The 21,719-nt window shown below is 38.2% G+C and overlaps 1 long non-coding RNA gene across 1 annotated transcript; it reads right to left on the bottom strand.

The window, feature by feature from the left end:
- Positions 1 to 19,618: 19,618 nt before the first annotated feature.
- On the bottom strand, positions 19,619 to 21,524 carry LOC124265479. The gene is made up of 3 exons (XR_006895465.1): positions 21,444 to 21,524; positions 19,992 to 20,093; positions 19,619 to 19,683 (listed from the first exon to the last, which is right to left on the bottom strand). It is a non-coding gene; the product is annotated as an uncharacterized LOC124265479 (long non-coding RNA).
- Between the last annotated feature and the right edge of the window lie 195 nt (positions 21,525 to 21,719).

The raw sequence follows: 21,719 nt of genomic DNA, 5'->3' as shown, positions 1-21,719 counted from the left end.
TTACGCCGTATATATGGCGGCGGTCTGTAAATAATCAACCCTGGACCAGACAATCAAGTGATCAACAGCATGAGCATCGATCTCCGCATTTGGGAACCGATGACATGTGTCAACCAAGTCAGCAGGTCTGACCACCTGAGATCCCGTTAGTCGCCTCTAACGACAAGTATGGGTTACTGAAGATCAATATTATAACCGGACCTTCACAGGTTTCGTGGGTACAAATGTTGTAACAAGTTAGGTGTAGGGGACGTGGTCGTCAGCATATTTGATTTCCCATCCCAACCGTCATGATCAGTTTCATAGAGACATTTCAAATAAAAACGGATTTCAAAGAAAGCTCTTACTGATAATAAAAGTCAATGGACATATTCTTGTTGGTGGTGTTGTTCAGTAATGACGTCAGTTTTGACAGTATATCGATTCCTACAAATTCTAGTTTTTAATTAACCTAATTCAAAGAATAATTACTATGAGCGTAACGCTGTTGAGTTTGTTATTTCTGCAACCAATGTGGAAGAATAATCTTGACGTCACTTCCGGAATTACATCCAGCAGAAACGTTAGATCTTGAAGACTAAAAGGTGAAGATGTATGGGCATCAACTTTATTGCAACGAACAATGACAATGCAGAAGTTGACATTCACCGTTTAAGTGCATCACTTCTACATGCCGTTCAAAGTCTTTGGAAGATCAAGCATCAGATATCTACATCATGTGACAGTATATTAGATGAGTGTAATGTACGAATTAACATGTCCAGGAAGGTGAAGGTTTTACAAAGAGGCAATCGGAGAAATAATGATGTAATATCCATTGCAGTCATATTACTAAGTCAATTACAAGCGTAACCAACCTCCTCGGTCGTGTTTTAGTCATCCCATTACATTTTTAAACAAGCAATCTTGTCTGACATCAGTGTACGACTGGCTAAGTCAGCCAGACGGATTACTTGAAAACAACCATAGCGTGTTCTGAAACGCACAAAAGTGCATGAAGCACATCATACAATAGAATAGAATAACATCTGCTACCAATTTCATATGGATCTGTAAAAATCTCCCCTGTCTGACATAATTGCTTCTCGTATAGATTGCATAGTTTCATATACTGACTGACTGACTGAGTTTAGTTTTACGCCGCTTTTAGCAATATTCCAGCAATATCACGGCGGGGGACACCAGAAATGGGCTTCACACATTGTGCCCATGTGGGGTATCGAACCCGGGTCTTCGGCGTGACGAGCCAACGCTTTAACCACTAGGCTACCCCACTGCCCCTAGTTTCAGATACATAAGTATCCGACCGGAGATGAGCTGATAGGAACTACTAAAACATTCATGACTATAGTTTCATGGAGACCAACAGTTTACTCACCTCTCTGTCGCAGAATTGCTATTATTACTAGCTAATTGATCTCTGGGTTTGACAGTCCACTATGACCGCCATGTCATCGTGATCCAACTGTTCATTGGCGCATTGTCTGTCCTTGGACCTGTTCGAATGGCTTATCTAGTTTTGCCAGGAGAATGTTAATATGCTCTGAAGTCGGCGGTGCCGTTTGAATCTTGATATCTCTCTTTATCAAATGATCATTAAATTCTCTGTCATTGTCACCCCTGTACGTGTATGTGTTATCCTCCACACGTTGCCTGCTGTAATCATAGTTTTCACTGTAATACGGACCATCGTGCCTCGTTTTGGGGTTACCTTTATGCCTTTGATTTCTGTTTCCCCCACAATAAACCTATCCCTATCTTATCTGATCAACCACTGAGCCCTTATTAGTAGGGCTCTGTATTGACAAATAAACTGTATTGCAATATATTGCGATTCTGGTACCCGTATACCGATACGTATTGCGATATGTTGGGAGCTTCAGTGTTTGACAGTGAGTGACATTGATTGTACATGCAGAGCCTATTTACCTACATACTAAAGCCCTAAAATATATTTAACAAATGTGTGGAATTTAAATTCTATTTTAAGGACTGTATTTTCTTATTTTATAAAGGTTATTGTTTGTAAAGTATATTGTTTTGCCAATCAATTACAATGAAACACTTCAGTGTGAATGAAAGTCTGTGTTGTCTTCATACATTTTATTAACCAATGTACCGGTTCTGAGCAAATACTTTGCAATAGGTATCATTGGAAAGGCGTATTGCGATATGCCTGTAATAACCTGCAATCCTACTTTTTAGCCAGCATATACTCAGGTATCCTACTCAGGTACGTTAAATCGATCTTTAATAAATTGACAATTACCCTGTGATGTTGTCAGTTATCCATTCCTGGCCACCCATTGTGAAGAATAGAGAACACCTGTGTTACACAATTATTTTCTCATCGGTTCAGAATAGATCAGGCGAGACAGCTGTTCCAGTGTTCTGTTTGATTGAAGATCCGCGGCCGAGATACGGCGTCAAACAAGACCCCATCATCCCATTCTAAGATTTCGAAATTCGTGAACTGAATATGATGGTTGGGGAAGCTTTGCTGGTCGCCAGGGCGCATAAAAAATGCCAGAACGTCTTAAACGTTTAACCGAACAAAGACTGTTTACAATCCAAATTGTAGAAAAGAACGTGTCATTGATGGCAATTGATTTTCTTGAATTAAATGGCTATTTTGTAAAGCGAGACACAGTTGTAGCATTAACAATATTTCAATTTGGGTGGTCAGCAAGTTGTTGCGATCGCCTCTTGACCGCGGATCGTGACTTCTGCTTATCTGCAACAGTGTGTTTATTGGTTTTACTGTCGAGTATCAATAGATAAAAAGCGCTTATCAGTTGTAAGCGAGAGTAAATATATTCCTGATCAAAGGAGTAACCTCTCACGATGAGTCTGGTGTACGGAATCATTGTAAATCAGTCGCCGGTAAGCAGTGGTTATTCTGGTTATCTGCTTACAGTTGCTGCTGTTGCTTCAGTGTTTGTCGTACCAAAACGTCTACTACAACATTACGTACAACGAAATCAATGTTTTTAATTCCATTTCACTCATTCAAATTGGCGACACATCAGATTTACACATTGTGTACGTGTACATGTTGATGTGGAACGTCAGTGCAAAACCAATGCCCAATCCTGACTATCTTTCGATTCCACTTAGTGAAAAGGATAATAAATGAGTGAGTGAGTAAGTGAATGAGTTAATGGGTAACGTCACATCATGAGCATTCATAGAATTGGTATTGATGGTAATGATCTCATTTCCAAGTATTCCAGATGATGTAGCTATATTTACACGTATGCACAGTTGATGTATGTTTGGAAATGTTGTCCATCAGTGTGCATACCTGTCTATGATCCTTGCCAGTCTATTTGATCATATCTTTGGATAGCTGATTGGTTGTTGTTTAACGCCGCGTTCAGCAGTATTCAAGCTTTATGACGTCAGTCTGCAAATAATCGAGCCTAGACCAAACAATCCAGTGGTCAACATCGATCTACGCAATTGGGATAGGATGGCATGTGACAATCAAATCAGCGAGGCTGACCTCCCGATCCCGTTAGTCGTCGGTTACGACAAGCATGTGTTGCTCAAAACCAATATCTAACCCGCATCTCCGGAGTCCTGAAAATCAATGATGACACTTGGCGTTCGCGAAGAGGGTTAACATGTCCTGCATTGAGATTTCACCCGGTATAACGTTATAAGGTAATCCATCTAAATAATACAGGCAACTCAAAATATGGTTCAAGAACCATCACACAGAATGCAGGTTTCAGTTCACTGGTGCAAGTTAGGTATCATAGATCAAGTGTGCGCAATATGCACTGTGTGTCTAAATACAGATTTCATTAAAATAGAATATAAGGGTAAAACATATCAACAGAAATGTGCACTGGCCTTGGTACATGGGACAAAAGCTCCAGACTTGTTGGACAGCCTTTCCCGAGAACTGAGAGATTGCTGACTCCAGGAAAAACATGGGGAATCCAGCAATCAGAAGACAAATGATGAACGGAATCAAGAAAGCTCCTGAAAGAAAGTAGACATAATTCTGATGTGCATTCCTTCATAAACACCTTCTCATGACACAGACTAATTCGTACAATGGACCCTAAGGATTATGCCTGTCCAATGTTGTCCAAAACGGTATATATGCTCACATCTGTATTGTCAAAGAGTCCGGTATTCCGACTGTTTGTGTAGGGACGACAGCAAGCAGGATAATGCCTCTCGTAGGAAACGCCCTGAGGTTGAACAGGAACTCGTCTCACCTCATTTATGTCTGAGCCGGTGCAAGATTGAAAACATACCCACGTTGAAAAAGTACCCCGCGGTACTTTTTCAACGTTGAATTATTACCCGGACTCACTTTTCAACGCCCGGGGTCTTTTTTCAACATTGAATAATTACCCGGCTGCTATTGAAAAATAACCCGGGTCACGTATTGAAAAGATACCCTCGTTGAATAATGACCCTCGCTGTTTCTAACACTGTAAACGTACGTAGCCAATTGAAACACCGTTGATTAGCTCTTTACCCATGTACTTATTTATGTATATTTCTAGCAATATAACTTAATAATAGATTCGTGTTTGTGTTTTAATATGGTCTCTCGCAATTCCGTGTGGAATGGCTTGTGTACACATATTTTTTGTTAAAAATGCTGTACATACGGTGAGACCGAAATAAATCATTAGTTGGACGACTGTGCCTGTCTTTGATAGACGCCGCAGATCCAGACGGGAACATCCAAATCTTTGATATCATGCCGATGCAAGTCCGTATAAAAATGTTACACATTTCAAAAGAATATAACACTGATAAAGTCATTGCATTTCAACATTTTTAATCAACGTGGAAGAACAAGAAGTCAAGGATATCTAAGATTTCAAAAGCAGTAGGTACTACCCAAAGTGGGCGTCTAAAAATCAAATTTTCAAACTTTCGGCGAAAATGTGAAAAATTCAATCTGGATAACGACAACCTGTTTTTCAAATCCAAATCCGGACTGCTAAGAGTCCCTCACAACGCAGATGTGCCAGTGTCCCGATTTCTCGAAACAAACTTAAGTTTTAACTCAAATTTCAAACTGAGTTTGACAATTTGAAACAGCTGAATTTTTAACTCAACTGCATTTTTAATATAAAACACCCCAAACAACTTAAGTAATCTATACACCAAACTCAAATTCTCTACTATGTTTGAGTTTTATATCGATTTCAGTTCATTCTGGGAAATACATTTTCTCAAATTTGAGTAAAAACTCTAACTTAAGTCAAAACTCAGACTTAAGTTTGTTTCGAGAAATCGGGCCTGAAGAGCGTCCATCAGGAATGGGGGCACACCTTGGTGTACATAAAACGTAAGTATACACGCTTTTTTAAATGCAAAATCTACTGATATTCTAATGTAGCTGCGGTTTTATTTTATTTGACCTTTTCACGAGTTGAAGTATATATATGAATCCGCTATTACCTGTCCACTAAGGCGTATACAGAACATCAAACTTGATAGCAACATTAGTTTTCGTACAACATAAATTTCCTTTGAATTATACCGAGAACAAAAACCTAAACGACACTAGCACTACCAAAAAGGTGAAAAGCCGTGATTGATGAATGTGGATTTTATATGTCATTGACAGGACTATGGCCACATTCCTTCTCTTCTATGAGATTGTTCTGTATTGATCCGATATCCTATAGGTGACTGACGGTGATAGTGTTTTTGGTGTTGTCATGGCTATAAAAACATACATTTCTCAATATTCAGTGTTATCCTAATGAAACTGCAATAATTTTATTTTATTGCTTTTGTGTGCCGTAAATAATCATCACTAAGCAATTATGTTGTTTTCTTTCACACATCTCTTCACTTTGTTCCTTCACCACAACCAGACATCTCATCCCACAACATTACACCCCACCCCTATATCCCCCCCACCCCAACAAGACACATAACGCCTGGACATCCACACCCCTACAAGCATACACCCCAGCCCTACATCGCACGTCCCCATATCCCCACATACAACCATACCCCCTCCCCAACAATCATACATATCCCCACACCCATACCCCTCCCCAGCAATCATACATCCTCACCCCAACAACCACTTATCCCCACCCCAATAACCAGACATCCCACCCCTGCACATTCCAACCCCAACAACCATATATCCCCAACAAACAAATAATCAAATCAAATTAGATATGTGTATAGCGCTACATATCCAGAGTCCTGCTCATGGGCGCTTAGTCGAATGCTCGTTTGAAGAGGATGGTTTTGAGACAAGATCGGAAACTGTTGATATTTTCCAATTTTCTAACATTTTCAGGTAGTCTATTCCAGAGTACAGCACCAGCTCTGCTAAATGTTCTGTCCCCGTTTGATGTGGTTCGGACAGATGGAACATCTCAGCTTTGCTGACTAGCTGATCTGAAGGTTGTGAAGGTTGACTAGTTCCTGGAGATAGAATGGAGCAAGCCCATTAATGGACAAGTAAACCAACACAAGAAGTTTAAATACAACGCTGTCTTTTACAGGGAGACAGTGTAAATCCTTCAGGACTGGTGTTATGTGCACATACATATGTGTGCGTGTTACGAGTCTGGCAGCTGTGTTTTGAACACGCTGTAACGTGCCCATGCACTGCTGTTGTGTTCCATAGAGTACACTGTTGCAGTAGTCTAGGCGTGATGTCTCAAATGCATGGATTAGGCATTTTACTGATGGTGTGTCCATGTACCTACTAATCTGTCTGATGTTCCTTAGGTGGAAATTTGCAGATTTGCAGATTTTACTAAGGTGATTTTCCGTGCTTAATGTTGAGTCAAAGATGACACCTAGATTTCGAGCATGGCTTTCTGGTTGAACAAACGTGTCTCCAATTTGAACTCCAGGTACCTTGAACTTGGAGCTGATGATGAGATCTCCGTTTTGTCATCGTTCAGTTTCAGAAAATTACCCTCAGCCAACATTTGATCTCAGCTATGCAATGTGTTATTGTCTGCAGGGTATTCTGTACAGAAGATGCAGTTTGTGGCTTGAATCCGAGATATAGCTGAGTGTCATCAGCATAGACAGATTGTGGGCTCGGGCTACATCACCAACGGGTATGGTATATACAGTGAACAGGATTGGGCCCAGGACTGAGCCTTGTGGCACTTCATACCTTAATTCTCTGCTCTCAGACCTTACCCCATCGATGATAACTGATTGCTTGCGTCCTGTGAGAACAAACGTCAATCCCCACACCCACAACAATACATCCCACCGCACATTCCCACTCCCGCAACCATACCCCGGCCCAAACAACCATACAAACCCAGCCCTATTATCACACACCCCCACCCCAGCAACCCTACATCCCCACACCCACAAGAAAACATCCCACCTTCTCACATTCCCATCCCAACAACCAAACATCACCACCCCCAAAACAACAAATCCACACACCCACAACCTACATCCCCACAACCATATATCCCACTTCTGCACATTCCCATCCCCACAACCAAAGATCTCCACCCTAAGGACCACAAATCCCAAATCCCCCAACCACATGGGGTGAGAGCTGCATGGTTGTGGGGGTAGGGATCTAGATTTGTGTGGGTGGGAATGTATGGTTGAGGTGTTGGGGATGTATGGTGTTGTGGGGATGGGCATGTACAGTAGTAGGATGTCTGGTTGTTGGCTGGGATATATGTTTGTGGAGGTGGGGATGTATGTTGTGGGAGGAGGGGGGGGGGTAGTTATCTGAATGTTGTCACATTATGTGTCTGAATCGGTTTGCAAAACAACATGACAAAGGTATACCAATATTATTCAGAAATGTTTATGATTGCAATAAACATGGAGAATCAAATTCTCTGTACACAAACATACACACAGATATACTGCTCGATACAATGAATTTGACACATTATTTTACTAAACTGAATATATAAAAATACACAGTATGATCAGTATGTTAATAGATTACCCGAAAAATGCATACCTTGCCATAAAGGTACATATATTTGTAGATGAACTTTTTAGACAGATACATTCCACTATTTGTGATTTGTACTTATGACACCTGTCCTGAGCACTGCAGTTTTTATGGCTTGAAGCCAGTATGAGAGTATACATTTACTATATATTGATCATTTTGAGCATGATAACCCTGGTGATATGAGAATAGATCTGATACATGTCAATAATCACATAATTTGATATCAACAATTATTCAGCCAGATAGCAGGTAACACGTTTGATTAAATGCAGCAGTGGACTCTTTTTGCTTTACTTTTTTATATTTTACAGCAGTGCATACATACCTATATTTCAACACACAATCAGTGATTTTGCTTTGAATTTTGGAGAATGTTCTCTGAAATTGTTGACCAGTTCACTATTGTGATTTGTTTTAAAAATTAAAATTGTATGGTGTGTCTCGAAATTGTATCTTTTTATGATATTTGGATATTGTGTTACCACCTAAACTTATTTGGACTAAAGCACAAACTACTCATGGTACACAGAGTAAAGAGGCAAATATGACATTGTACAGGTATTAAAAGAAAGTTGGAAATATACAATGCCAAGTTATATTTAAGATAGTTGATGCTATGATTGTCTCTATAGTGTGTTATGGTGCAGAAGTGTAGGGCACCCCATATTGTAAAATTATTGAAGATGTACAGAATAAAATGTGTAAAACAACAAACAATACTATGGTTTGGGGAGACTGTGTCAGAGACCCTCTCAGACTTGAGTACACCAAGGGTTAAATATTAAGTATTGGTGCAGGCTACTGTATTTGGATGAACATTGACTGCCTCGCCAATGCTATCTAATGGACGACACTGGCTGTACAATATGGGCTACTCATATAAAACATACTCTGTTTAGACGTGGATTTGAATATGTCTGGTTAAAACAAGATGTGAGAAATGTGAAGATATTTTTCACCTTTTCAAACCATGATTATTTCACAACCTACTGCAATCATGGTGTAGGTCTGTGAACAGTTTATCGGATTCATTCTATTAATATTTCATAATGTGTCCGTTTTCCGATGACATAAAAAACTGCAGCAGCCACTGCTGTATCTGGGGTTGGAGGGTTACATTCAGTTTTATATAATCATAGTGATGTGATGTTCCATATCCAGTAGATAACACGCCAGTGGTCCGATGTGTAATCAACTTCTCGGTAGCATCATGCAGATGTTGCCATACCATGACTATTGTTATACTTTAAGATCAATGCCTATATTGTGTCACCATGATCAACCCCATGCAAAATGGAAGAAAAGATATGGATGTTATATTGAAATGATGTATGAAAAATAATAAATATATTCTTCTTTATTTTTATTATTTTCACACTTACACTTTTGCATAAATAAATTTTCGAATTAATCAGTTATGTGTTTCAAATGTGTTAGATCTATTTATCATTAAATACATAATGTGGTAACAACCATTTTCTAGTTACTATTACTAGGCCTTCAGTTTATTTCCAGCATACAACAGGAGGAAATGGGACCAAATCATCGAATTATACCTAATCAAACTACATTAATACTAACTATATTCAATCAATTTGGTCGTTAAGATTCATGTTTTGTGTGTACTATTTCGAGACAACAGCGAGCTGACACGAAATATCAACGCACATGTTGGTGTTGGAAATGGCATATGTGTTATTGTTTACAAATGGCATATGTGTTATTGTCTCGAAACGGCTTAAATAACATTCAAGATTTTCGATGTTTACCGACGAGAGGCCAGACGTTGTTTCAAAGCAGAGGGTAGTGCTAATGCGAGGGTCAGTGGTCAAATATGAAATGCAGTAAGACAAATTCAATACGATGAGTAGAAAGGTAAAAGCATGACCTACAAGCTCAACACAATATTTTGTGAAGAATCGGGCTGTCCAGTTTCGATCAGGTTTCTAGCATCGCGAGTGTCACGCCATGTGTATTTTATGTAACGGATGTAACGAGTGTAGAGGTAGAACTTTCTAAAATATTCATTTCTTCACCGATTTTGTTCAAACTTGAAATATATGTTAATCATAACATATGAAAGCAATATACGTTTGCGAAAGTCTAGATTTTCATTTTTTTTATAATTAGTGTCTGTTCGGAAGGGTCCGTGAAGAACTGATGTTCTCGGACACGACACAGTACTTGATAGCACAAATACACGCGCGGCAAGGACATTAGCTGCAAGAGATTCCGTGCGAAGGTCGACCGCGTATGATAAAGATGTTAAAACTTTCAGTTTTAGGCGCTAGTGACGGTTGTTAATGGGTAACTCTCTCCACGTGATAGATGTTGAACTAGCAAGAAAAGTATAGATTTAATAGAAATAGAAATACACATAGTCGAGAGAATTATCCATTAACATTTTGGCAGTTGCTAGATGGACAGTTTCCTCATATTAAGTTTAAACTTCATGATTTATTAGTTTATTTCACATTTCTCATTGCGTTAAAAAGGGGATTTAACGTTTAGTTGATTATAAGGGGATTTCACGTTTAGTTGATTATAAGGGGATTTCACATTTAGTTGATTGAAAGGTAAGTCAAACAGTGATTTGAATCCATATGATACAACATATGAAAAATGGTACATCTCCAGGTATTGATAACGTCCTTATAGAAATGATTAAAACAAGTGAATCTAAAATAATGCCCTTTTGAGTAGCAATGTTCAATAAAATATTTTAAATGGTTGTTTCCCACAAATGTGGAGTAGAGCAATTATAGTTCCTTTACTCAGCTCACACGGGAAAATATATACTTGTGTTTTAAATGAAAGACTAACAAAATGGGCAAATGTTATGGATAAAGCTTCTGAAACTCAAGCTGGTTTTCGGAAGGGCTATTCAGTTGTTTACCATATCTTCACATTGTATGCTATCATCGAGAAAAATCTGTGTAGAAGAAGGTTTTATAAAAGCTTTTGGTTTTGTAAATACAGATAAACTCTGGAAATTGCTTTCATCATACGGCGTAAACCAAAGTTGCAAGCTCTTATGAGTATATATAAAACGGTGAAATCGTGTGTCAGAGTTCAATCCGAGTTAACGGTACATTTGGTTTACGGCAGGGTTGTATGTTGAGTCCAATGTTATCCTCATTGTTTATAAATGAACTCCCTGTAGAAATCACAAATTATGGTAAACATGGAGACCAATTGTTTCCAGATGTACTTGAAATTCTAACGTTGTTATTTGCGGATGATGTAATTCTTGTGTCAGATACTATTGATGGTCTTCAGTGCCAGTTAGACACTTTAAAATCGTATGCAGATAACTGGTGATTAACTGTAAATTTAGATAAAACTAAAAATCTTGTTTTTAGGAGAGGTGGGAAATTAGCGGTTAAGGAAAACTCGCTTTATGATGAGAGAAACATTGAAGCGGTAAACTGCTACAAATATCTAGGTTTTGTTTTCGCTTGTAGTTGTAGTCTTAGACAAGTTGTCTCAGAGCTTGCAGCTCGTAGTAAGAAGGCTTAAATGGAATTAGCTATAAACTTAAAGGTCACATGTAACCAAAAAATCAAACATAATTAAAACACAATTATCACTTATTCATCACATATAATAAACATTGCTGATTATGAAAAAACATATAAACAAAATTATAAGCGTACAATCGCAAGTCAAAAGTGCAATATTTTGTATTTGGCTTTACTTCCCAAGAAACGAAGCAGCCGGGATACCGAACCCAGTCAGAGCGGGTGGGTGTGCACTCAAGTGTAACGGCAGGTTCAACATTTGCAGATGCCCTCACGGCTCATTGTGTGTGTATATATAGAGATGTTGGGGTTTGTAAATACATGTTAATTTTTTGTGTATAACATTTTGCAATCAAGAGACATCATAACATGTCATGTGTTTTGTCTGTGACAACGACATTTCTATATCACAGTTAGAAATTCTGTCAGGGCTAAATAATGACACTGCTTTTAAGTATCGAACTGAGAAAGTGACTCGGTAAGAAGAACGTGTGGTGAAATAGACAAATGAAATTATATAAACAGTTAAATCGGTAATCTACTGTCATGACATAAAAAGCTCGCGCCTGTGAAATATCAACAAAACATGAGAAAATAGCTCACACCAAAGCCTTCACCGAGTATTCACCGGACAACCCGCTTCCAAGCTGTGCGAACCTATTTCAATGTGACTATGACCGTAGCCCAGCGCAGCGCAGCCCAACTGTTGAAACCACTTTTTCCCCCAATCGCTGGGGGAAAATTAGTGAATCGTTTGAACTCCGATTTCGCGAGTTTTTTTTCATCGCGTTATTTTTCAACTTGATAAGCTGAATTTGCAGTTTTGATGATTTGGTTCAGTAAGTCCATACCGAAAGGTATCAGAATATGCAAAGTTGTGTTTTACGTTGCATGTGATCTTTAAGGAAATTATGACCAATACCTATAAAAGTATTTTTATTAATATTTGACAGCCAAATTCAGCCAATATATTTGTACGTGTCAGAAGCTTGGGGGGCTAAAATATCCGATAGCATTGAAAACAATTCACTTACAAGGATGTAAAATGTTTTTAAATGTCGGTCCACAGACACCAAATGCAATAGTATATGGAGAATGTTGACCGTTTCCAGTTTATATTAATTCCTACGTTCGAACGATGAAATATTGGCTTAAGTTAATAAGTTAATGACAATGCATGATGAACGAATTCCGAAAAAGGCATATATTATGTTGTATTACCTAGATACTGCTGGGTACCACACATGGACGTCTGAGATCCGTCATATACTTTGATTACACGGTTTTGGATTTGCCCGGTTTTCACAAGCTGTGGTCCGTGCGCTTTTATTCACATTTTAAAGAACGTGTGATCAACATTTTTTTAACAAAATTGGACATCTACTCTTGAAAATAGTTCATGCTATAAGTTATAATTCTACTACAATCTACGAGATTTGACACGCACGGTATACAACATTCAAGGAACGCTGACAAAGTTACTTCTGTCATACGTTATAAAACGTGCAACATACTACTGGTCCATTTTCAACAGTACAAAAGTACTCTTGCCATGATACAATTAATCAAAGAGACACATACCTATAACACAACTATATCAGAAACAGTTGTGCCACGGCACTGTAGTTTACGGAAACGTGCTTAGCGCAACGAGAGAGGTCAAAACAAAACACACAGCCAAATCCGTAACATGATATGCATGCGTTACGCATTGCTATTTAACAAATTCCAGCAGAATCGGTGCGAAAATGAGCCACTTATGAGACAAGATGGCAATTTTATAATGAAGGTAAAATGCGATGCACAGCAAAACCCGCACTATATTTGTTGATTCTTACTATTCAGTACCTACATAGTAAATTCCAGCTGAATTGCTGCAGAAATGAGTCACAAATCAGTCAAAATGGCATTTTCAATATGGCCATATACATATTGCTAGAAGATATATGAAAATGTTCAGCTTCATCACTCAAGTAGATAGTAGTTTCAGAGAACATGTTTTAAAGATATAACTGAAATTAACGGCCGTGCCGAATAACAGGTCAAACAGGTAAAATGGCGAAGTAAAGCAAATCTGTTGAGTTTGCTATCTGGCACAGATATATCAACTTTCAGCTGATTCACTGCAGAAATTGGGGACTAAAGAGCGAAAATGGCATTTTCAGTATATGGCGGCTGTAGTCGCCATATCAGAAATTGGATCGGAATGCCTCTAACAACCTTTGGTGTCCTCTTGGTTTGGATCATGTATGTCAAGTTTCAGCCTCAGCTAAGTAGTTTCGGAAATGATGTTTACAGATGTCGCCCGACGACGGACATACAGCCAACGACATAAGCTCATCTGAAGTTTGTCCAGGTGAGCTAAAATGTGTCTATGTTCACCATCCAACCAGTGTGCGAAATAGTTTCCAAATTGTACTTACCAGTCGGGCAAGCTATACCTGAAAGTTTCTAGCCCACAAAATATATCACTAGCCCGAAATTTGAATGTACACACGGGTTTCATCATTAAGCTGCCAATATGATGAACATTTTTATCAGGCCATAATCTTGCATGATTTAAAAGTATATTATAAGTTAACATGTCGGAGAGAATTATATGTTTTCAAAATCACCCCATGAAAGTTCACTTGCCAGTCGGCCCAGTGACTGTGGAGATTTACTGGCCCGACTGGAATTTTACTAGCCACGGACTAGCGGACCAGTGGCTATTTCGCACATTGCATCAAACCACAGCTATCCGGTACGTTGCATACGCGTATATATCTTAACATACGTATCTTACTTGACAGTGTAGAAACAGCGAGGGTCATTATTCAACGAGGGTATCTTTTCAATACGTGATCCGGGTTTATTTTCAATAGCAGCCGGGTAAATATTCAATGTTGAAAAAAGACCCCGGGCGTTGAAAAGTGAGTCCGGGTAATAATTCAATGTTGAAAAAGTACCCGCCGGGTACCTTTTCAACGCGGGTATGTTTTCAATCTTACACCGGCAACCCAGCTCATTACTGTCTTGTATACTTGTTTGTCATGTCTTGTGTAACAAACTAAAGAAGTTTGAACTCAATTTATCCTTCGTCTCTGTCAACGTATTGTTCATCCGAATTCTGAGCTAGTTCTCCTGTCGACACATGTACGCGTTGACATTATTATTATTATTCCTTGTGTCTCTTTTGTACACTGCATTAAAACCTGACATGGGGCATGGTGGGCGAACTGGCCAAGGCGCCAGGCTAGTGATCCAGCTAGCTCGAGGTTTTGGGATCGAGCCCACCTGTGACCGGATGTAAAAACCTTGGTGTCAACTTTGTGTGCAGACTCTTTCAGTGTTGTCACAACCCCTACTGTAGAGCACACAACCCTGTGCGCTTAAAAGAACCCACGAATCCGTTCGTATATGACCAGATGGTGGCCACATGAATACGTGCAAACACCTAGTTGCGGGTACAGCAACGTGCAGTAAACTCGGACAAAGTACTGTGACTATGTGTCCCAGTCCACCAAGCTGTGAATGGGTACCTCGTAAGGATGTGAAAGTCGCAATAACTCGGTGCGCCTAGTGACTGCAAGAGATGTGTGCTCCCCGGGGAGTTGAGATTGATAATACGATGTGCCGTTGAGATTGACATCCTATGAAAAAGAATACCAGCGCCGTGAGCATGTACTAGTTGCGTGGATATGTGCGCTATATAAATATCCTATAATAAAAATAACAGAAGATAAAAGATATCATGCTTACCTCCACCGTTCCTGTTGCAGATATAGGGGAACCTGAGCAGATTGTTTAACCCGACACTGTAGCCCACCATTGTCAGCATGTAATCCAGGTGTCTGTGCCACGATTTTCTTTGTGGTCCTGGTTTACTTCTGCCTAATCCTTGAGGATGCCCCGTTGTCTTTGCAACCATTGGGTCTGTAATATCTTCTACGGTACTGGACATGATCCGTGTTGTCGTCGGAATCTAATAAAAACAATACTAGCATATTGTATCTGATTGTGTTTCTTCTGAATAAAACGCATTCGCATGACTAAGGGTCGTGTGGCTCTTTTCGGTTTACAGTACAATCATCAATGATTGTAATGTACGTAGCGCCGTAAGCAGGCAATGCGCCTGGATATGAGCGCCATATAAGCGGACTATTACTATTATTACTATTATTAATGAAAACAAAATTAATAGTCTCAATAAACAATGTTTGGGATAATGCATATTTTTTAGATATTCTCATGAAACAAGGGGATGAGTCTTCACTAAATCGTTTATCCCCCAGAGTAGTCATGACACCAAATATTCGTTTCACTATTAGGTGTCGACATCCGAATTGAAACAATAACTTAACCCGAAACCTTTAGGCAACCAGTCCCCTGTGAAACCAAGAAACAGCGACGAAATATTTACATAAGAAACAGTTGTATTCTTACATTAACACTGTTTTACTGCGATACGATAAATAGTTCAGTACAATGAGTGAGTGAGTTAAACTTTAACGTCACCTCGGCAATATTTCAGCCATATCGTGAAGAGAACATATTTGTCATTGAATGTAATATATGTATATTAGAAAAACCTGTCTTCAAAGGACAGTAAAACAACTAGAATATCACAATTACAAATAAATCTAGTGTGGAAAGTTAAAACTAATAGCACTATTTGGACAATACAATATACAAACTGGCTATAGATCGCCAACAACTGAAGGTAGATCACCAAACTAGGGACCATGGGGACTTACATTACTTTTGCTACCTGCATGGACCCTAGCTGGATTTATATCATCCCTTCAGCCGCTGGCGATGGTAGGAAGATTTAGCCGAAATTTAAAATAACAAAAATACTACATTTAAAACAGCTGGTAAATTAAATTTCCTTTGAATGTTTCGGGAAATTACGTACCCTCTCAGGAGGACAATACTTTTACGCTACTTCACCCCCTTTGAGGGTACAGCCACTAACAATCTCAGTTACTAATCTAAACTACCAGTAAAAAAATATGTATCTATTTACAAATCATTTAAGAATTATTTTAAAAATGCAATAATTAAATGAGAACTTACATTAGTAAAAAGATCCTTCATAGTTCGGGATTTTAAATAGATATCCGTTGTGGTGGAATATGCCACTCAGTCAAGCAGGACATGCTTGACCGTGATTCTTTCATCACAAGGGATACAAAACGGAGGACCCTCACCTTTCAATAGGTACTCATGAGTATATCTTGTGTGGCCAATACGACATCGTCGCATGATGACCTCTTCAAATCTGGACTGACAACCCAAGTAGGTGTAACCGATATAGGGTTTTATAGCATGTAATTTATTTATCCCAACTTGAGTGTCCCACTTCTTCTGCATCAGATCCCGGATGTAGGTTCTAATGCTAGCTTTGTAATCAGAGTATGAGATCAAGAAGTGGTGTCACAGATTTGTTGAGTGCTGCCTTAGCAGCAAGATCGGTCATTGTGTTCCCAGAAATGCCAACATGGCTGGGTAACCAACAAAAGACGATGTCGCATTGGCCAGTAGCCAAGCTCATTATACAATTCAATAATTTCAAATAAAAGTGGATGTTTACAAGAAAGATTGTTCATAGCCTGAAGACACGAAAGAGAATCGGAAAAGATTATGTATTGTTTAATTTACGGTGTTTGTGGCAGGAATGATAAATGGGAAATAGAAAATTAGGCCCAAGAATTTGGCCTCCTTTACAACTTTGATGGGTGTGCCATTTAAAGAAAGTTCTTGGTCCTTATGAGGCTTATATTTTCTACAAAAATGTATACAATTAGTTTTTGATTTAGAAAATTTAAAGCCGTTTTCAAGACACCATTTATTTATGTTGTTTAAACATAACTGCAGTTGCCGTTCAATAGTATGCATATTTTTACCACGACAAGAAAGATTGAAATCATCCACAAATAATGATCCATCAATTGAATCATTTAAAACCGTTGATAAACTATTGATCTTGATGCTAAACAGTGTGACAGACAAAGTACTGCCTTGTGGGACACCCTGATTGTAATGATCAGACAGGGTTGAGCCCACTCGGACTTGAAATTGCCTGTCAGTTAAAAACTGTGATATAAAATGAGGTAAACGACCTCTCAAACCAAAGTCATTTAAATCGTTTAAAATACCCTGTTTCCATGTTGTATCGTAAGCTTTTTCCAGGTCGAGAAAGATTGATACAGCATGTTGGTTATTTACAATGGAATTTGTAACGAATGATTCCAAGCGAACCAAATGGTCAATAGTACTTCTATTTTTTCGGAAAACACACTGAATGTTCGTGATAAGATCGTCTAAACACCATACCAGTCGATTATTGACCATGTGTTCCATGGTTTTACAAACGCAGCTCGTCAATGAAATATGTCTATAGTGAGATGAATCAGTATGACCCCGGCCAGGCTTAGGTAGAGGGACAAGAATTGCATTACGCCACGAAGGAGGAAAATGTCCAGTTGTCCAAATATTATCAAAAATTCTCAAAGTGTTTCAAGTCATGAGTTGGGTAAATGTTTTAAAAGCTGAGAGTGGATATTATCAGCTCCTGTTGCTGTACCATGTGCTTGTACAAAGGCAGTATTAAGCTCATGTAGTGAAAACACTTCATTGTAGTCTTCACCATTGTCAGAATTAAACTTAATTTTCATTTTTTCTTGTCGGTATTTATATTTCTGAAATTGAGGATTATAATTTGATGATGAAGCACGTGCAGCTAAAGTTTCACCCAACTCATTTGCAATGTCAGATGTATTAGTTATTATATTGGGTCCATCCTTCAGGTGATGAACACTAGATTTGGTACCTTTACCCTTGATTCTCTGTATCATGTTCCACAATTTCGTCATAGGTGTACGTGAATTGATCTTTGATACAAAGTTCTTCCAAGACTGTCGCCTATGTTTTTAAAAGTACGTCGAGCCTTGGCACTATATATTTTAACATTATTTTATATTGTGAACTGTAGGATGACGGAGAAAGTATTTCTCTGCCTTCTTCCTACACTTCCTGGCCTTTTTGCAATCATCAGTAAACCATGGTTTACGAATATGTGGTGTCGCAGAGGACTTGGGAATACTTTCATCAGCTATTTGATTCAGTTTATCCGAGAATAACTGAATAGGATCCATATCATTGACAAAATAGACAGATTTTAATTCGTCAGTACAAAGTGTCTTAAATAAACGCTAGTTAGCCTTATTAAAATTCCACCTCGTTGCAGGCGGCTCATCAGTCGGATTTATTGCAGAGAGAGATGTGGGGAAATGGTCGCTAACATAAAGATCATCGTGGACCGACCATTCAAACTCATTATAAATATTTGGATCTGAGAGAGATAAATCAAGTTCAGAATATGTACCCGTACCGGGATGCAAATATGTGGCTGATCCATTATTAAATATGCATAAATTATTATCTCCAATGAAATCTTCAAGGATTTTCCCCTAGCATTGGCATTGATACTTCCCCATAGAGGGTTATGCCCATTTAGATGTGAATGATATGAATGGTACTGACGAATATCAAGTTTATCTTCATATACACCATACAGGTGTATGGGTAACACGCATGTGCATACACATGCCCATACACCCGTTATTAAAATTCACTTTCCTTTTACACAATGGTGGTTTGTCGTCTGTAATATCACTGATTTCGACTTAGTATCATTTAATTTTGCCCGTTAGTTTAGTTGCTCACTTCACTTCTCCACGGTGAATACATATTTGATAGCATGTGCCACAATTTATATATGAATACTATTTTATATGTGTATCAAATTATATAGATGTGAAGAAACATCCCCTAAACATATCATGTTTTTAAAACGATTTATTCATATGAATTTGTATGGTTCCAGAAACACCGTGTTCTATGAACGTTTGGTTATAAAATTCAGTAACCACCAAAAAGGCTTCTGAAAAGGTTTTATCCATGTGAATGTTTATGTTTCGGGAAACGTTGTAATAACATTTTCTGTCAAGATATGGTTTTAACTTTTCAGTAAAACACTAACTGTTATCAATAAGGTTACATGTCTATGGAAAATAGACATTGTTACTCTTAACAAGGAACATAAAAAAAGTAATGGCAGACATATAATCAACACTCTTTATTCATTTTTTCAGAAAACGCGTACACTTTTCGAGATTATTTCAGAATCTTCTTCTTTGGTTTCGACTTTATCCATTTTTTCTGAAATAAAGAAAACAAATGTATAGTAAGTGTATAAAGTCAAATCAAGAGACAATAATCAGTTAATGAAGTCTTCCTGCACCTATGTATATGCAAGTGTTTGATGGACACCGGCACACAATGGAAAATAATGGAAATCCTTGAATGCCTAATTTGGTAATAGTTTCAAATCACACTGAATAGCAACGATAACCCCACCACTCTTGCTGGTCAGAGGCTGAGTGCAGGTACAAATCCATTTTTTGCAATAAAAAGCCAAAACGTCACCAACAAGTATATAGACAATGATATTTAACAGATGCACTTACGTTAACTGATTCACAGCTCCTGGATTATTTGATGTAATCCTCAATAAATCCATCACTTCTGTTTGTATCTGCCGGAATCCTTGTGTCTCATATTCGCCCTTGCTGCAACGAAAATAACAAAGTTCCACATTATAACAAGTTACAAATTGAACTAGATTCCCCAAGCATATATAAATCTAGTTAGTCCGATGCTGAAATATATTGTGTAATAATTATTGCCTAAAGTTTTGGGGGGTCAACGTGTGTAGATTTAACACCAGCGTGTATAAAGTTGGATTGGAAATAACTCTGCCCCTTTACAACAAACATGGATTACTGGACAGCGTTTCTATACATTCTAACCTGGAATACACACATGAATTGATATATTAAATAGCTATTGTAACTAGCTACATGATTCACGTCTTACACGCGAAAGTTACTGCTGCAGTATGATTTCGTTGCGAGCATTGTAACCAGAATCGTTCAGTTTTCGATCACTATATTTTTTTTTTCTCATTGGCAAAATGTTTCGGCGAACAAAGTAAACCATAAGAAATTGAATTGGTCTACATTTCCAGAACAAAGACTAAGTAAATTTGAATAATTAATACTGTATCATGAACAAATATGGTGATCGAAAACCGAATGAACTTTACCGAGGACCAGTCATCACCAACGCCCCGTTATAGCGCGGGAAACATGTTTATTTCTGGCTCTCGTTTAGAAGAGAAATATACATATCCGAAGATGATAAATTTATTAGTTTGCGGAAAATTGAAGAATAGACAATGTAAACACTATACTTAGATAACATAGATCTATCCTTTTACTGAAAATAACGTGGATCGAATGTTAGACAAGCAAAACCACAACAACCACGCGGATGATTAACATATAGTTTAGTCAGTGTTACGTAATCACCAAGTATGCTTCGGTCATTTCTGACTGAACATTCATTTTAAAAAACATACTTAGACTATGACAGTAACTAATAGCCCACAGTCAGGTCGACAAGGAAGTATTTGAATACTTTTGATTCCCCATGTTCGTGTTTTAAGTTTGATGCAAACACACCCACCGACTGAAGTGAGCGAACGTTTCATAGCTTAAAATATTGATAGTTAGTTGTAATGTTAAATTAAAAAATATATATTTCAGAAATAACAGGGAACAAAATTAATGACGATAAGTGTCACTGGCTTGTGAGCTGTGCATACGCTTACTAGATCGAAAACTGAACGCAATAGCGACAAAGGTCCGCCTGACATGAACTCTGGTTAAGAACATACTGCTTGCCATTGATAGCTGAATGAAATTTAACATACAGAATACTCTCTGTTGGAAGCCTAACAACACCGAATGGTGAACGGCTGCTCAAAACCTCGCGATTTCCGAGTAGCACGATCGAGTGAATATCAAAATGTACATAAACATAACAACAACCGGGTAGTGACTGTAAAGTTAACTTACCGCAACCGAGGTCAGATCGATGATACAGTTCCATTTGTTGCTGCACAATGACATTGTTGTACCGTCCTCAATAAACTTCTACTAAGATGATGGGTGCGAAAATATGACGTGAACGTATGACGTCATTCCGACGTCCTTTCCCGCGGTAACATTTCTTTCTTCATGAACAACTTTTAAAAATCCCATTTGAATAATTAATGATTTTAAATAGTTGAGAGACATGTTTTAAGATTGTGACTGTGTTTTGACGAAAATATTTTTGATAAATCAGTTGAA

This window comes from Haliotis rubra, unplaced genomic scaffold, assembly GCF_003918875.1.
Source record: "Haliotis rubra isolate DU_JTF1 unplaced genomic scaffold, ASM391887v1 Scf1213, whole genome shotgun sequence".
Taxonomy (NCBI): Eukaryota; Metazoa; Mollusca; class Gastropoda; order Lepetellida; family Haliotidae; genus Haliotis; species Haliotis rubra.
The sequence above is the reverse complement of the archived record's forward strand: the minus strand, read 5'-3'. Positions and strand labels throughout refer to the sequence as shown.